Consider the following 16,625-nt stretch of genomic DNA (forward strand, 5'->3'; position numbering starts at 1 on the left):
CTAGATCCCGCATGTCTGCATGCTGCAACTAAAGATCCCCCATGCTGCAGCTAAGACCCGGCACAGCCAAATAAATAAATATTAAAAATAAAATAAAAAAAATAGAAAATGGAAGCAAGGGGATCTGATTTCTTAAAGACTTCCATGAACAGAGAATTCACGCATGTTGTATCAAATGGTTTCCCCTTCATCCAGCCCACTTTTCCAAATGACAAAGCTGATCACATCCCTTCGCCTACTCTAATTTGTCACAATTTATCCTAAGCACATTACAAATGGCTCATTCTATCCTTGCTAGGGGTACTATTATTGGGTACATTTTACAGATGTAGAAATTGAGGCTTGTAGAAGTTAAGCAACTCAGCCAAGTTTTCACAGACAGAAATACAATAGCTCTGGACTCCATCTGACGTCAGACTTATGCTCCTACTCTTTTTTTTTTTTTTTTTTTTTTTTTTTTTTTGCAGTACGCGGGCTTCTCACTGTTGGGGCCCCTCCCGTTGCGGAGCACAGGCTCCAGACGCGCAGGCTCAGCGGTCATGGCTCACGGGCCCAGCCGCTCCGCGGCATGTGGGATCCTCCCGGACCGGGGCACGAACCCGCGTCCCCTGCATCGGCAGGCGGACTCTCAACCACTGCGCCACCAGGGAAGCCCTATGCTTCTACTTTTAATCATTAGCCTAAACTGCCTAGCACCTCAAAACTGGATAGAAAGGGAGCACAAGAGTCTTTTTCCTCCCCATTCAGTCACCCCAAATCTCTTACTCTATGTTTTCCATGATTGTTTCACACTGGTTTTCAGGGGTTTTTTAATAAATTTATTTATTTATTTTTGGATACATTGGGTCTCCGTTGCTGCGTGCAGGCTTTCTCTAGCTGCAGCCAGCGGGGGCTACTCTTCGTTGCGGTGCATGGGCTTCTCATTGTGGTGGCTTCTCTTCTTGCAGAGCATGGGCTCTAGGCGCGCGGGCTTCAGTAGTTGTGGCACACAGGCTCAATAGTTATGGCTCACGGGCTTAGTTGCTTCACGGCATGTGGGATCTTCCCAGACCAGGCTTGAACCCGTGTTCCCTGCATTGGCAGGAGGATTCTTAACCACTGCGCCACCCGGGAAATCCCTCACACTGGTTTTTGAACTGCTCTCTTCAGGGATCCCTTGAGGTTGAACAACAGGAGAACTGGGTTCAAGTCCACATCCACTATGAAATGGCTTCAAGACTTTGGCCATGACCCTTCAGGTCTCTAATTTGGATTTCTTCACCCTCACATGAAAGCCTTGTATGTTCTGTTGCTAATGTCCTTTCCATGTCTGGTCTGATATGGGTGGGTTGGGAAATTCTTGTTTCTAAAGATTTTCTCACTGGTAAAGTTACAGAAAATAAAGATTTTATTGAGTAGCAAAACCCACTGAAAGTTTGGCCACTTGTCTTTGCATGTTCTATGTCAAACCATGAACCCCTTGTCCATAACGATGATGGATTCTAAGGCAATAATAATAGCTTACGTGTACTAAGCACTTACCATGTACCAACTGCAAATGTTTAATTTGACTCATTTAACCCTGAAAAAAAGACAAGACCCAGTGTTATCGGTACTATTAGTATGCCCAGTTAACAAATGAAGTAACTGAGGCTTAGAGAGGTCACCAAGCAAAGAACAGAGGCAAGATGTGAATTCAGTCTTTTTGTACCAAAGTCCATGCCCTTAACCACACTGTTCCACTTCCAGTGTGTCTGCCTTCTCAGTAAGAGAATCACCGACCCTGAGTACAGAGGATCATCACGCCATCCTGCCAGCCTCATGCTAACAAAGGCTAACATTTATTGAGCACTTTCTATGTGCCAGGCATTGCTCTCAGCTTTTGACATCATTTAAACATCAAACAAAACATCAAAACAAACTCACAAGGAAGATAACATTATTACTCCCATTTCACAGAAGAGGCAACTGAAGTTTGGACTATATAATACAGCCAGGAAAGTCACACTGCTGGAAGAGGCAGTACTTGGACCTGACCCCTGCCAGTCTATGCCAGGGCTCTTGCACTGACCCACACCACCTCTGGCAGTTACCCCTGAGTGTTTTCCTCCCACTACCATGAGAAGTCAGTAATATATTCCTATTTGACAGCATTCCTCTACCAAACACTTATCGCAGGCTGGACACTTCATCTCTTAGATTTTCACAATTATCCCATGGAGCAAATGCTGTCAGCGACCTCATTCTACCGATGAGGAAACTGAGGCCCAGAAATTAGATGACCGAAGTAACACAGCTAGGAAGTGACAGAGCTAAGATTTAAAGCCAGATTTAAAAAGTCTTCCTGACTCTACAACCCGTTTTCTTTCTCTCAAACGCTGATGCTTCCTGATAAGTTAATTTAATACTTTAGCCTGATTTGAAGATACATAGGATTTTCAAGTTGCAATTGGGCACAGTCTTGTTCTCAAGGACTCTTGCCCAAGAAACACAGCCCTCAACTCAGGACGGCCCTAATGGTGTGGTTCCCTCTGCTTCGGGAGCCCACGGGGGCAGCAGCTGTGTCCTTCTTACTCCCTAGCTCCTTCCACAGTATCAGGCTTTTCAACAAATACTTGCTAAATGTTTAAAAATGCAAATGCTGGGCTTCCCTGGTGGTGCAGTGGTTGAGAGTCCGCCTGCCGATGCAGGGGACGCGGGTTCGTGCCCCGGTCCGGGAAGATCCCACATGCCGCGGAGCGGCGGGGCCCGTGAGCCATGGCCGCTGAGCCTGTGCATCCGGAGCCTGTGCTCCGCAACGGGAGAGGCCACAACAGTGAGAGGCCCGCGTACCGCAAAAAAAAAAAAAAAAAAAAAATGCAAATGCTATTCGTTACACTTTACAGTGGAAGAAGACAGGAAGATGGTGTAAGTCTTCCTCTGGTTGATTACTCCTGTCCAAGGAGCAGAAGGTGCACACCCAAAGGGTAACTTGAATTCCTTTTGCCGTACTGCCTGTGCAACCCCATTAAGATTACCCAATGACAGGTAGCAATTTGAAGATTACATAACCGGAGCGTACCTTGTCTCATTTCATTGATGTATCTGTATAATCAGGTCACTTCAAGCTTTGTTATTGTTTCTTCAGGAGACTAGTTTGGCTTTGGATTTTTTTCTTTCTTTTTTTCTTTTCTTTTTTTCCTTTTTTTTTTTTTTTTTTTGGTTTGACTGCCTGCCCAGTCACCCCTCCCAAGTCTTTTGCAAACCAAACAAGCATATATCCTGCAAGGAAGGAAGTTCAACAAAGGATAATGATATGCTAAACCTCACATAAAACAGTATATCCCCTTTTATAGAGTGATGTTGTAAAAACATATTAACTCATTTAGTTGTGCCTTTATCTGTAGATTTATTTCCATGCTATGAAACTGTTTCATGATTGAAATGTTTCTAAAGCTATCTAGAGCTGGTATATGACATAATTATGGTAATGTGACAATCTTTCTTTGTTCTCTGTAATTTAACTACACTAGCACTGAATATTGAAGTATAAATATATTTATTATGGTAACATGTACGGTGTTAATTGCTCCTTATGGCCAAGCACTAAATGGCATTTTACATACATTATCTCATGGGATCTTCTTACCAATCCCTGAGTGAGGTGGTATTATTATTATTAATCTCTTTATACGGAAAAGAAAACCAAAGTGCAGAAAAGTAATTTTCCCAAGGTCACATTGCTACTAACTGGAGGGGCTTTGATTCAAACCTAGGTTTCTTGAACCACAAAACTTATGCTTAGAACAGCTGTGATTCACTTTTTCACCAAAAACAAAACAAAACAATAAGCAAACTACTGAACAATCTTTGCATCTTTTGAGGTTTAGACTTATAACAAAAATCAAATTAAGAACAAGCATTAGATAGCATTTTGCACCGAACTGAGGTTGGAAGCAAATGTAAAATCTGACAATACCAAGGTTTGGCAAGGATATTCCATTAGCCACCTAGTGGGTATCCTTTGCCCCCCTCTAGTCTGTTCTTACAGCAGCTAGAGTAGTCTTTTTAAAATGTAAGCAAGTCATATACCTTTTCTGCACAATTCCGCAAAGTTTTCTTAGATGTGGGATGTGGACTTAATGTCCCTACTTCTTTACCCTTCCCTATCTTCAAGCCCTTTGCCATGTGATTTTACAGTGCCTTCTATTAGAAGCAGTGTCTGTATCTCCACACCATGGCATGGACATACGACTTGCTTTAACCCATGGGATGTGAGCAGACATAGGTCTTGAAATGTACATTTGGGCTTGGGCATGTCCTCAGTGTTAAAGAATGGTGAGAGGCAGGAAAAACAGAGCGTGAACCCAACATATAGCCTGGAGACAAACCAGGCTAGATCAGCTAACCACAGGCCAACCCACAGATACATGAGCCAGAAACAAATGCTTACTGTTGTGTGCCACTGAGTTTTGAGGTGCTTTGTTACACAGCATTGTTGCAGCTGTAGTTAAATGATGCCCCACCTTACTGAGAATACATCTAAAATCCTAGTCATTCCCCCTAAGATTTACAGTCCTTCCTATGTGACCACTCCCCTTGCTCACTCCCCTCGGCCACAGTAACTGCTTGCTGTTTTTTGAAAGCATCTTACTGTGCTTTACAGAGTATTTTATATCACTTGATCCTCCTAACAACCCGATGAAATTATGAAGGAATACAGTACCATTATCCCACTTCGCAGATGTGACAACTGTAGATCCAAACCTTGCACAAGGTGCCACAGCTATTTAATGATAGCATTGGGGCCAGCAATCTGTCCACTAACCTTTGCATTACCCCACAGCATTTTATCTATTTTCCTTTTAGGATATTTTAATAGCATGTAAACAACTATATTCTAAACAATGAATTTTAAAAATTAAGATGAGGATGCACTGTGTCCCCATATACAAATTGAGACTGGTGCAACCACTTAACTAATTGTGCAGTAACCTCAGGGGTCACCAGCATCTCCCCTAACACTGTCTGACAGTGTGTATTTCCTCACATCTTTATAATACTAGGTATTATCAAACTTTATTGACTTTGCCAGTCTGTTAGGCATAAAGCTATCTTTATTAAGCTCAAAACTGTGTATATTCATTCTGAATTTACTTACAACTTCCGGTGATCTTTTTCAGTTTCTACAGGAGAAAGTCTAATCCACTTAGCAAAGCTTTCCTTCACTCACTGAAATTTGACTGAGCACCTACTGTGTGTCAGGTACTATGATAGGCACTGGGCACACAAAGATCAATTCAGACCAGGCACTTGTCCTCAAGAAACCCACCATCTCATTGAGGAGATAAATACCTGCACAGTGAGCAATAATGCCGTGTAATAAGAGGAGTGATAAAACCTGTGGTGGACATTTGTTGTCTACCACCTAAGCTTTTCTCATCCTTGCTTCAACGGTCCCATTTTTAGTACAAATTTGCATTGCAATTCCACCTCCTTCTCTACTGGTCTTAGTGGGGCTGTGCTCCCAACCAAGGTGAAAGGCAGTAACCCAACTTTAAGTCAATCATCGCATCTCATTCCACTGGCCTTAGTGGTTGGTTCAGAGTGAACGTGCGACCCAAAACAGTCCAATCAGATTGAATCTCAGGACTTTTTAATGGAATGCTGGGAAATGACCCTGGAAGATGTAGCCCTGGGATTTGTTGGTAGCCATCTTGCAGCCATGTGGAGGGAGGCTTCCTGAGAATGGAACCATCTAGAGAAAACCAGAGAGAAACCAAGTCCTCTTCACATTGTTTGAATCATGGATCAAGCTGCACCTAAAGTAATATTAGATCTACTTTCTTAAAGAGTTCATATTTTAAAGAAGTTCTTTTTTGTCTTAAGTCATTTTGGGTTGGGTTCCTGTTATTTTCAATTGGAAAAATGCTAACTGATGCACAGAGGAAAAGAAGCTAACACTGGCTGTGGATTTCAAGGATGGCTAACTGGAGAAGGGGAAGCCTGGATGAATCTTAAACTATGGGAGGCAAAGGAGATCAAGACAATTCAAGCCAAGGAGACAGTGTATTAGGGAAACTGCTTGCTGAGCGGTAAGGCTTGAGATGCACAGACCCCTTCAGGATGTGATTCTACCTACCTTTTCATGACTCACCTCTGGCCATTTCCTCCCTCACACTCTTCGAGCCATACTAATACTTGGTCTTTAAGAAATGCCATAGTTTTATACTTCTAGGCTTTCGCTAATGCTGTTTCCTCTGATGTAATGCCCTTTCCCTTGAGTCCTCTAGAAGGAATGTTAGCTCCTTGACAAAGGTTATCCCAGGCTTTCTCAGTTTGGATTTCTCCTGAGTTATGACTGCTCTTTGTATCAACGTCTGTCTAGCCCACATCACCATTATAGTAGCGTAACTAACACTGATAGAGACCTGACTGACTACCAAGCACTATTCAAGCACTTTATGTATTTAATAGTGCCTGTGAGGCACCTGTTGTTTTCATCCATATTTCATAAATGACAAATCCATATTCTATAGATGACAAAAATCAGAACAGACAAGTTAATTCATTTTGCCCAGAGTGATACGTACAAAACCAGGATCTGAACCCAGGCAGTTTGGCTCCACAGTCCATACTCTTACCCACTATCTCCTGCTGCCTCTCCTGATTCACTACAACTGGTCATGTAGCCATCCGTTCACCCTCTCGGTTTCAGAGCCTCTTAAAGCCAGGAGCCAGTGCAGATGCCCCTACATAATAAGTAAGGCTCTTTGGTGGAAATCACACATTTCTCTTTAGGACTTTATTACCCCCCAGCACAGCAAACAACATGTGCTTCATGTTCATATGGTTCCCCTTGCTCCTGAGTCCCGTGGGGGGTGAGGCCGAGGGGTCCATGTGAATGGTATGCGTGCAGTGACTTTGCATCATATTTGAGGAAGCTTGAGCTTAGGAAACCCAAACCTTGTAAAATGAGCAGTAAGCCTGCCTGAACTTTGCTCCAGAGGGGTAAATTAGCTTTATTATACTGGATGCTAAGCAAGACTTCCTAACATGGCTCACAGACACTGTAAGATCTACCCACCGCTACCGCCACCTCCTTTACAGTCTAATCTCTCTTTTTTTTTTTTGTCACGAATGGACTTTTATTTTAGTTTATTATTTTTTAAAATTTATTATTATTATTTTTACATCTTTATTGGAGTATAATTGCTTTACAATGGTATGTTAGTTTCTGCTTTATAACAAAGTGAATCAGTTATACATATACATATGTTCCCATATCTCCTCCCTCTTGCATCTCCCTCCCTCCTAGTCTCTGTTTCTACTCCCCCTTCAGCCCCTGTCATTTGGGCCTCCTCTCAGTCCCTTCTCTTCACTATATTCTTTCTTGCCACAGGACCTTTGCACTTGCTGTTCTCGCTACTTGGAGTTCTCTCTCTCTCTCTGTTTAATTCCTATTCATTCTGAAGGTTGCTTCTCATGTAGTTCTTCCTCAGGGAAGCCTGACTAAGTCACATGTCCCATTTAAGTGCTCTCACAGACCCGTCGGCCTCTTTTCCATGCCTCCTATTACACTTACAGTGTTATACTTCTGTGAGTATTTACTTGACAAGTATATTTCCCTATGAAGCAGTAAACACCATGAGGGCAAGGACAGTGTTCCATGAGAGCCCCACTGCCTTGCCCTGTGTCTGAGGATGTCCTCAGTAGACACCTGTAAAATAAGTGCATCTTGGATTTTTCCAGCAACTGATACCTAATGGGGTCCCAAAGCAGCCGGTACCTTCGCTTACAAGATGTATAGGAATGCAAGGGACCCTGGAGAACTATCTCCTAGGCAGGGTTGGTCTTTTTCTTTCCTTTTCTTTTTTTTTTTTGGTTTCCAAACTTGTTTATAAATGTGTACAGATGCTAAGTGTCCTGCCCCCATTCCATCCATACCCACCTCTACGTGCAGAAGGCTACTTACTGAGAGCATTTCCAGCTCTGCCAGGGTGGCAGCATGGCCTGTGCTCAGGGAGAGCCAGAGTGCCAGAGAGTTCATGGCCCTGGATGCAGCCCTCCACGGGTGGCCAACAGGGACCTGGTGGTTAAACAGCTCAACCTCTTCACCCTTGGTAACTCGAGATGTGCTTCTGCATTGGATGCTTGAGTCCCAGTGGGACTGAGCTCTGGTTGCCCTCACGGCTTACATGCTTGATGACGCGCCTTTTTATTAGCTGCCTTCCACTTCTTATTTCGTTATCCCCCTACTGGAGCTTTCTGGGATCACCTCCCAAATAAATCTACTTGCACTGGAACCCTTCTCTTGGGTTCTGCTTGCAGAAGAGCATGTGATATAACCGTTTTTTAAAATGTACAACAGAGCATAAAGATTATTGCAGTGGCCATCCACAGTAAGAAAAGAACAGGAGGGGACAACACAGAGGGGACCAGGAGGATGCTGTGCATACACTAGTCTTGTATCACCTTTGAGAAACTCTCTTCACGTTCTTTGTTCCAATTATCCTGACCTGCTTTCCATTTCTTTTGATCATCTCTGGATAATTATATAAATTGTTTCTAAAATACTTTTTGCTTCCCCAAATTCTACCCATTCTTTTGTTCCCTCTTAGATACCACTTCCTTCAGAAAGCCTGCCCTGACCTGCCCAGGTTGGATTAGATACTTCTCAGTGTTTCCATGTCATGCCATCATGACATTGGACACATTGTGTTATAATTTCCTTTCACTTGTGTGACTCCCCGGGAAACCACAAATTTAACTGCAAGGAATGTGTCTATTTTGGACACTAAATAAGAGTACCTGATATGTATTTGTTGAATGAATAATAAATAATATTAATGACCATTTATAGGACATTCTTTCACATAAATTTTTTTCATTTAATCCTCACAATAGCTCTGGAGCAAGGGGTAGTATTATTATCACTTCCATGTCACGCATAAGAAAACTAAGGCACAGAAAGTCCAACTGGCCTAAAATTACACAGCTGATAAGTGGTAGAGTCAGGATTTGAACCCCAAACTTGATGGATCCAAATCACATATTCTTAAATGATAGAGATGAGTTCATGATTCAGAGTGAAGTCCTTTGGGGTAAAAATTGGGAAAGGTAAAAGTCCTCAGAATTTCAACTTTTGAGAAGGCCCTCACCAAACTACTACTAGTTCTGGGGAGAAAAGAGAGGGACCACATCAGAAATGGACTTTTGAACCAAGCAGACCTTGACTTACATCCCAGGTCCGTCTCTTACTGGTCATGTGACCACTTGGGCAAGCAACTCACCTCCTCTGAAGGTGGAAGTCAACTGCTGTTTGATTAGAAGCCTCGTTGGCTGAACTAAACCAAGGAGCAGATCACTGTATTTAAGAGATAAGTGATTTCGATTATTGGCCATTATTTTAACAAAGATTTGCCATTTACTCTCATGGGAAACGTAGGATTTCTTTTTACATCAACTCATTATAAGTTTTATTAGACAGGATGCATGAAATGTGAGTAAAAATAGTTTCCTAAATGACATTATTCGATACAACTTCTGTCTAGCTCTGCAGTGCCAGGAAATTACTCAGTGCTGGAAGTCACAATACATTCAGAGACAAAAGCCATTATACTCCCTACTGGGCTGGCCCACTTCAACTCTGTTTTTCTATCTTTCCTTCTTTCCCTCTCTTTTATTTGTTGTCTGCTGCCCTTGAAGTTCAGCTGGGCCTCTTCTTTACGGTGAAGATTTTAGCTAAGGTAGACTAAGGCTAGACTCTCAACAACCTCTTTGGAAAGAGGAAAGAATAAGACAGTGCCCTGAATTCAGGTCCTCTTGCCTCTCCACTCTCAAATTAAAATTCTGTTCCAATTTAGTTGGTCAGGCAATTATCAAGTGCTAGGGAGGTGGACCAGGTATTGTTGTATCATTATTTTTTTGAAATGAACAAGAAAACTTAAAAGACATTGCAGTGGTCATTCACAGTAAGAGAATATGTGTATGAATGCTCTCATACAATGATGAACAGGGCCTTTTACCTGCTTCTTCTCTCCCACGCCAGGCACTCCCAGCCTAATAGCAGGTGTGATGTCTCCAGGAAGAGGAAGGAAGCCGTTTCAGTACCTTGGCCATGTTCCTTTTTCCCTTCAGCTCTTACCACTTCAGTGCACTCAAGTGCAGTTCTGCCTGCCAGCCCCTGCACCTTGTCTGATGACGCCCTCTAACTCTGAAGTGCTGGAGAATTAATGCTTCTCTCTCTCTTTTTCTTTTTTTTTTCTTTTGTCTCCATCCAAGGAAACTTTCTTGACTCAGTTATTTCATGAATCTATTTCTAAATATGTTGGCAATGTTTTCTCCAGTCATAGATACTCCACCATCCTCTTTCGTATATCAACAAATTCTCTTCTGCTTCCAAATGTGTCCTTTAGGTTACACTTAAGAAATGATCTGAAAATTTCAGAAGCATGAAATTTGTAAATGGAAAACTTTAAACTTCTGCTCATCACTTTTCCTTTGGAACAGCATTTCGAAGTCTTTTTCAGAATTTTTTTCTCCATAGCTGAAATTTGCACTCCATGAGGGATATGTGTGTATGCTGGGGTGGGGGGATTGTGGTTATTTAGCAAAGTGTGGTGCTGGAGGGTTGTGATAGAATAATGGCCTCACCCAAAGATGCCCACTTCCTGTTCCCCAGAACCTCTGAATATTTTACCTTACATGGCAAAAGGGACCTTGCCAGAGTGATTAAGTTAGGGATCTTGAGATGGGGAGATGATCCCGGGTTATCTGGATGAGACCAATATAGTCCCAAGGGTCCTTAAAAGTGGAAGAAGGAGGCAGAAAAAGAGAATCAGAAGGAGGTATGATGAATGTCAATACTTTGATGTTAGCCCAGTGAGACCTGTGTCAGAGTGCTAACTGCAGAACTGTGAGGTCATAAATCTATGCTGTCTTAAGGCACCACCAAGTTTGTGGTAATCTGTTACAGCAGCAAAAGAAAACTAATACGGGGGCTATTTAGATTATGTTAGAAAATACTGATACGCACATTTTACATGATTGAGCAACTCGGAGCAGAGGTGACAATGTGCTAAAGCTGAAATCAGGTAACACCATGTTTTTTCTCAAAATCCTATAATAGCTTTTCATCTTGCACAGAGTGAAAGCCAAGTTCAGATGCTGGCCTCCAAGCCCCACATGATAGATGTCTCCATGTATTATCTGGCCTCATATTCCTCTACGCTTGCCTTCACTCCCTTCTGCTCAAGCCACACAAGCCTTTCTGTTCCTTAGACATATCAAGCAGGTCCTGCCTCAGGGCCTTTGCCTTGACCATACTTCCTGTCCAAAAGCATCTTCCCTGGATAGCCACATTTCCCGTTTACTCACTTCCTTTAGGACTCTGATATGATGGGGCCAAGAACAGTGTCTGGCCATAGTAGGCCCTTAATAAATATTTGTTGAATGAATAAATGAATAAAATGATTCCTTTTTGCTAACTAAAGTAGCTCAGTTAGATACTACTGACCTACTTATCAAGACCTTATTATCTTGTGACACTGTATGCATTAGAAAATTTACAATTACATGTCATTTCATTGGTTCAGATTTTCTATTCAATTCTACAGGTTGGGCCATGTCAACAGTGCATTTCTGCATTTAACGATGCCTCTTTGCCATCACATTAAAGAATGAATTGATTTTAGGTTCTTCAATATATTTTTATGTGCTGAGAAACTTGGGAATACTAAGTTTCCCACTAAAGGTGTATTCTGAAAAACAGCTCAATACCTTGAAAATATAATAATTTCTAGGAAAGAGGACAATTATTTTAGGAGCATATCAACGCATCCATCAAACTGTTATTTAAACAAGTAGAGTTGGCATTTTATTATGCATTTCCAGTCAGAATAATTACAAAATGAATGCTCCATTTTGTGAAATTACATCAGTAACTCGAAATAAAAAGTATAAAAATAGTGGTAGGCCCATAGCTGGATCATAGGAAGAAATTGTGAAAAATTACTGAAAGCTATTTTAAAATCCTGGCATGTGACTTAATAGAATGATGGAGATTGAAGAGCCTACATATTTGTACCCAAGGACAAGAGAAGATGTGAAAAACAACTGGTTGAATTCTTTTAGTGGAAATTGTAATATAATGTCCAACACCTGGGCGTAGGACATAAGGGAGTAGTGGGGACTGTGGTGAAACTGAAAGCTTGTTTCAGGGCAGCCACTACTCAACTCATATGGGAATGTATGCTGAGTTGCCAGATCTTCTTATTTTTTGTGAGGATCCTAAAATGGAGATTTTTATGTAAACTCTTCTAATATTCAAAACATGCTGGACACCAAATGCATCTGAGAGTCTATAGTTTGTGACCCCAGGTTTAAGATAAAAATCTTCACCCAAACACACAAAAATAGCAAAACAGAACAAATTAATAAAGTCTTTCTTAGACTTCATTAGATCCTGACTTTACTAAATGTCCCACCTGCTGAGTTGATGTGATCAATTCATCTGTAATTTCAATTTCAAAAAGAGAGATGCATATATAAGACAGGAGTAGTGGATTCAAGTAGAGTATTCCATACCTTAAGAAAAATTCCGTTTACAGAATTTCGAGGACTACAGAACAGCCCTGTCTAATATGTAATTTAAAATTTTCTAGTAACTACTTTGTTAAAAGTTTTTTTATTAAGGTGAAATTAATTTCGATACTATATTTTATTTAACTCAATGGGTTCAAAATATCATCACTAAAATATATAATCAGTATTTTTAAATATTAATAATATATTTTATATTCTTTTATTCACTTTAAGTCTTCAAAATTCAGGATGTATTTTACACTTAAACTGCATCTCAGTTCAGACTCGCCATATTCAAGTGGTTAATGACCATGAGTGGATGGTGGTTACCATATTGAGCAGCACAGCTATAGAAGTTCATTGTTGTTTTTCCAAATATTATTATTCATTTTTATTGGAAGTATCAAGTCTAATCATGGCTAACTAAGAAGCTGGAAATTATCTTAGAGAACTTTTTCAGTTTTAAGACACCCATCATTTATTCTTAGAATTTTAACATATCTTACATGACTTTTTGTTGGCAATAATAACAGTTTGGCTTTTATCCTGTTCCAGAGGCAACTGATTCTAAAGCAAATAGCTAAATTCATCAATTGAGTTTTTTTATGAAATCAACCCATGCAACAGTGAGGGAAAAAAAATCACTTATACAAATGTCTTGGTATTATGCATTCAAAGTTTGGATAATTAATTTTTAAATTCTTGGGTTTTTTTTTTTAGTTTAATGTAATACATACTCATTTTTTAAAAAATCAAACAACGCCACAACTACTGAAGCCTGCGCGCCTAGAGCCCGTGCTCTGCAACACGAGAAGCCACTGCAATGAGAAGCCCGCGCACCGCAACGAAGAGTAGCCCTCTCTCGCCGCAACTAGAGAAAGCCCGCATGCAGCAACGAAGACCCAACGCAGCCAAAAATAAATAAATAAATAGATGTCTTTTTTAAAATATATAAAAAAAAAAGTTATAGGAGATGAGTCTAAAGTTATAGATACCAACCTGGGGCAGCAACCAACACAAAAAGCAAATGAAAACAAGGCATCATTTCTTGAAAAGCCACTTGCTTCAGCCCAAGCCTTCACTGACCACTAGGGAGTGGCACCTCTTGGTAAGGAGTCCTCTGGTGAAACATCCTGTCTCTGGGCGCCCAGTATACACCTCCTCGTGGCACAGTTCTTGCTAAGTGATCTGTAAAGTGACACCCTCTTCTCTCAAATGGGCAAACGCTCCAGTAAGAAGATTTTCTTGAGCAAAGAGAAAAAGTCCCCGATTTATTTTCCCCTACATGCAAAGGCCTCCCAAACCCTGGGGTGGCCAGAATTAGTGAGGACTCTTCATTCATTTTCAAAAGGATTCAGTTTTTAAATGACTGCACTAAGACACATTGTCCTGCCTTGTTCTATGTGTTTATCACTCCAAGATTTGGCCTAAGACTGAATGGAGAGTTTACATGAAAAGATCTCTGGGGCCAGCACATAGGTGACCCACAGGCTAAATAGGACCTGCGGGCCACATTTTTAAATGCATGAAGAGCCTTTACAATTTGAACTCCAAGAGCATTTGATTGGTCCAGCACCCTACGGTTTACCACAGTTGCCGCGCCTCCCTGTTACACCGCGCAGCTTCTCCCATTTCCCTGTCTCGGCCCATGAGCATTCGTGTTTGCAATCCCAGACTCAGTGGTTTCAATCAATTGCTATCTGAATAGGAGTCACATGTTGTTACCTAAATAGGCTTATGTGATCTCAGATATTTTCAATAGAAGGATGATGTTAAGAACAAGGGTGTTGTGTTTTGACCAAGCTTTGCCCTGCTCTGGCTTTTTAAAGGGACATTTACAAATGTCTAGGGAATGATTGTATGGGTTTTACTCCAAGCCATATCCCGTGAAGGACGGTGGAAAAGAAAAGTAGCCATATGGGGGACTCTTGAATCAGTGCACTTCTCTCTAGCCCCATTACCCACTATTTGGTTAAACCACTCCAATCTCAGACTTGAGCTACTGGAACAAAGTGACTTCCCAGTCTAGTATCTCCCTCTGTCTTCTCACCACACCCCACACCCAGTTCATTTCAGCATGCTACCTCCTAGATATTTCCAGATTCGCTAAACGTCTATCTCACTCCACGCCTAACCACCAGCATCTCCATCCTTGACCGATTGCTCCTGTAACCAAGCAGGACCCCATGAGGCTTTCCCAGAATAGAACCCCACCTGCCTTTTGTCTGTAGAAAAACTTTAGTCAAAGGATAAATTTAATCAGAGAAGTGAGAAAATGGGGAAAGAAAGGAACACAGTCAAGCAAGACAAAATAATAATACTTTGGCCATTAAACAAAGTCAAGGACCTTTAGTTCTTCCCCAGGGTCTATAGATAATATTCAGGGCCATGTCCTTTGAGCTGTTCTGCAGATACTGAAACCCACCCCCCCCAGGTGGAAGAAGTTAATTGTATGCTGCCCACAAGCACGTTGACCCCAGAGCTCTCACCGCAACTAGAGAAAGCCCGTGCACAGCAACGAAGACCCAAAAACAAACAAATAAATTTATTTTTAGAAATTTAAAAAATAAAAAAGCTGTTTATCCTCATATCCTTCTCCTTAGCCCTTCCTATTTCGTTGTCTCTCTTCTATATAGCAGATTTTTCTCACCAATTGTATGAAGAAATTGTGATGTATATTTTCATGTAATTTGATTTTTGGAATTCTATCACCTTATGTGGTGAGTTCTTCCAAAATGTAATTTTTTCCAATTAAAAAAATTCAAAAAAAAATTCATAGAGACAAATGTTATTAGGAGTTCTTGTTTAGTGGGCATAGAGTTTCAGTTTTGCAAGATAAAAAAAGTTCTGGAGACAGTGGTGGTGATGGTTGCACAACAGTGTGAACATACTTCCTGCCACTGAGCTGTACACTTCAAAATGGTAAATTTTATATGACGTCTATTTTACCACAATTTAAATTTTTTTTTATTTTCTATTTTTAAAATTTTAATGATTGAAAAACCCTAATAGGGATTTCCCTGGCAGTTCAGTGGTTAAGTCTAGGAGCTTCCACAGGGATTCCAGTTGTCTTGCTCAACACTGGATCCTCACTGCCCAGAATAAATATGTATTGACTAGCTCCTGCAGGGGGCATGGGTTTGATCCCTGGTCGAGGAATTAAGATCCTGCATGCCGCGCTGCACGGCCAAAACAAAACAAAACAAAAACTCTAATTACTTTCCATTATTCTGAAGAGCCAGACCAAAATCTTTCAATTGTTCTGTAGGATCCAGCAGGTTTGGCCCTGCCTATCTCTCCAGCTCCTCAGATACATCCATCCATCTCTTCGCTGCAGCCACCCTGACTATCTTGTAAATTTTCAAAGACATCAGACTCCTACCACCTCAGGGCTTTGGTACGTGCTGATTCATCTGCCTGGAGCAGACAGATCCTCGCAAGTAACTCTTTTATCTTGTTGAGCTCTCTGGCCCAATGATCTTATCAGGCAGAACTACTGCATTAAAATCTGCGTTTTAATAAGATCCCCAGGTAATTTCCGTGCACACGAAAGTCTGAGAAGCCAGCTCCAGATGACTGATGAGCGCAAACACAGCAAACAGAGTAATCCTTGTATCTCCCAACACTTTTCTAGAGTTTTCCTTCTTACCTTCTAGTTAAGTTCAGAGTGAAAAACTCAAAGCACCAGAGAAGGATGGGAATAAATCCTAGTGTCTGCTGCCACCTTGTGGTGGGAAGTTCAAAGCCAGCCAGAATTTGCTCTTCTCCGGGAAATAAACTAGCAAATGTTAAAGGGAGCGGTGGACTCAACTTTCTCAGCCACATGTGTTGAGAGATCACTACAAAATACGAGATATAATAAAATCGCCCTTGGAAGTGAACTGTGAGAAGGCCAAATAAAAACCTGACAGAGAGAGCATTCATCAGCTCTACTTGAAAAATCTAACAAAAGCTGGGATCATTGGAATTCCTATTGGTTCTGGTTCTGCCCTCTTAGGAATTCAAACATGCACACCTGACTGTGATAATCAATTGGTGTGTGATTATTTTATTACCAACCCAAATGGCAGTGGTTAGACAAT

Source organism: Delphinus delphis, chromosome 10 (genome assembly GCF_949987515.2).
Source record: "Delphinus delphis chromosome 10, mDelDel1.2, whole genome shotgun sequence".
NCBI classification, from domain to species: domain Eukaryota; kingdom Metazoa; phylum Chordata; class Mammalia; order Artiodactyla; family Delphinidae; genus Delphinus; species Delphinus delphis.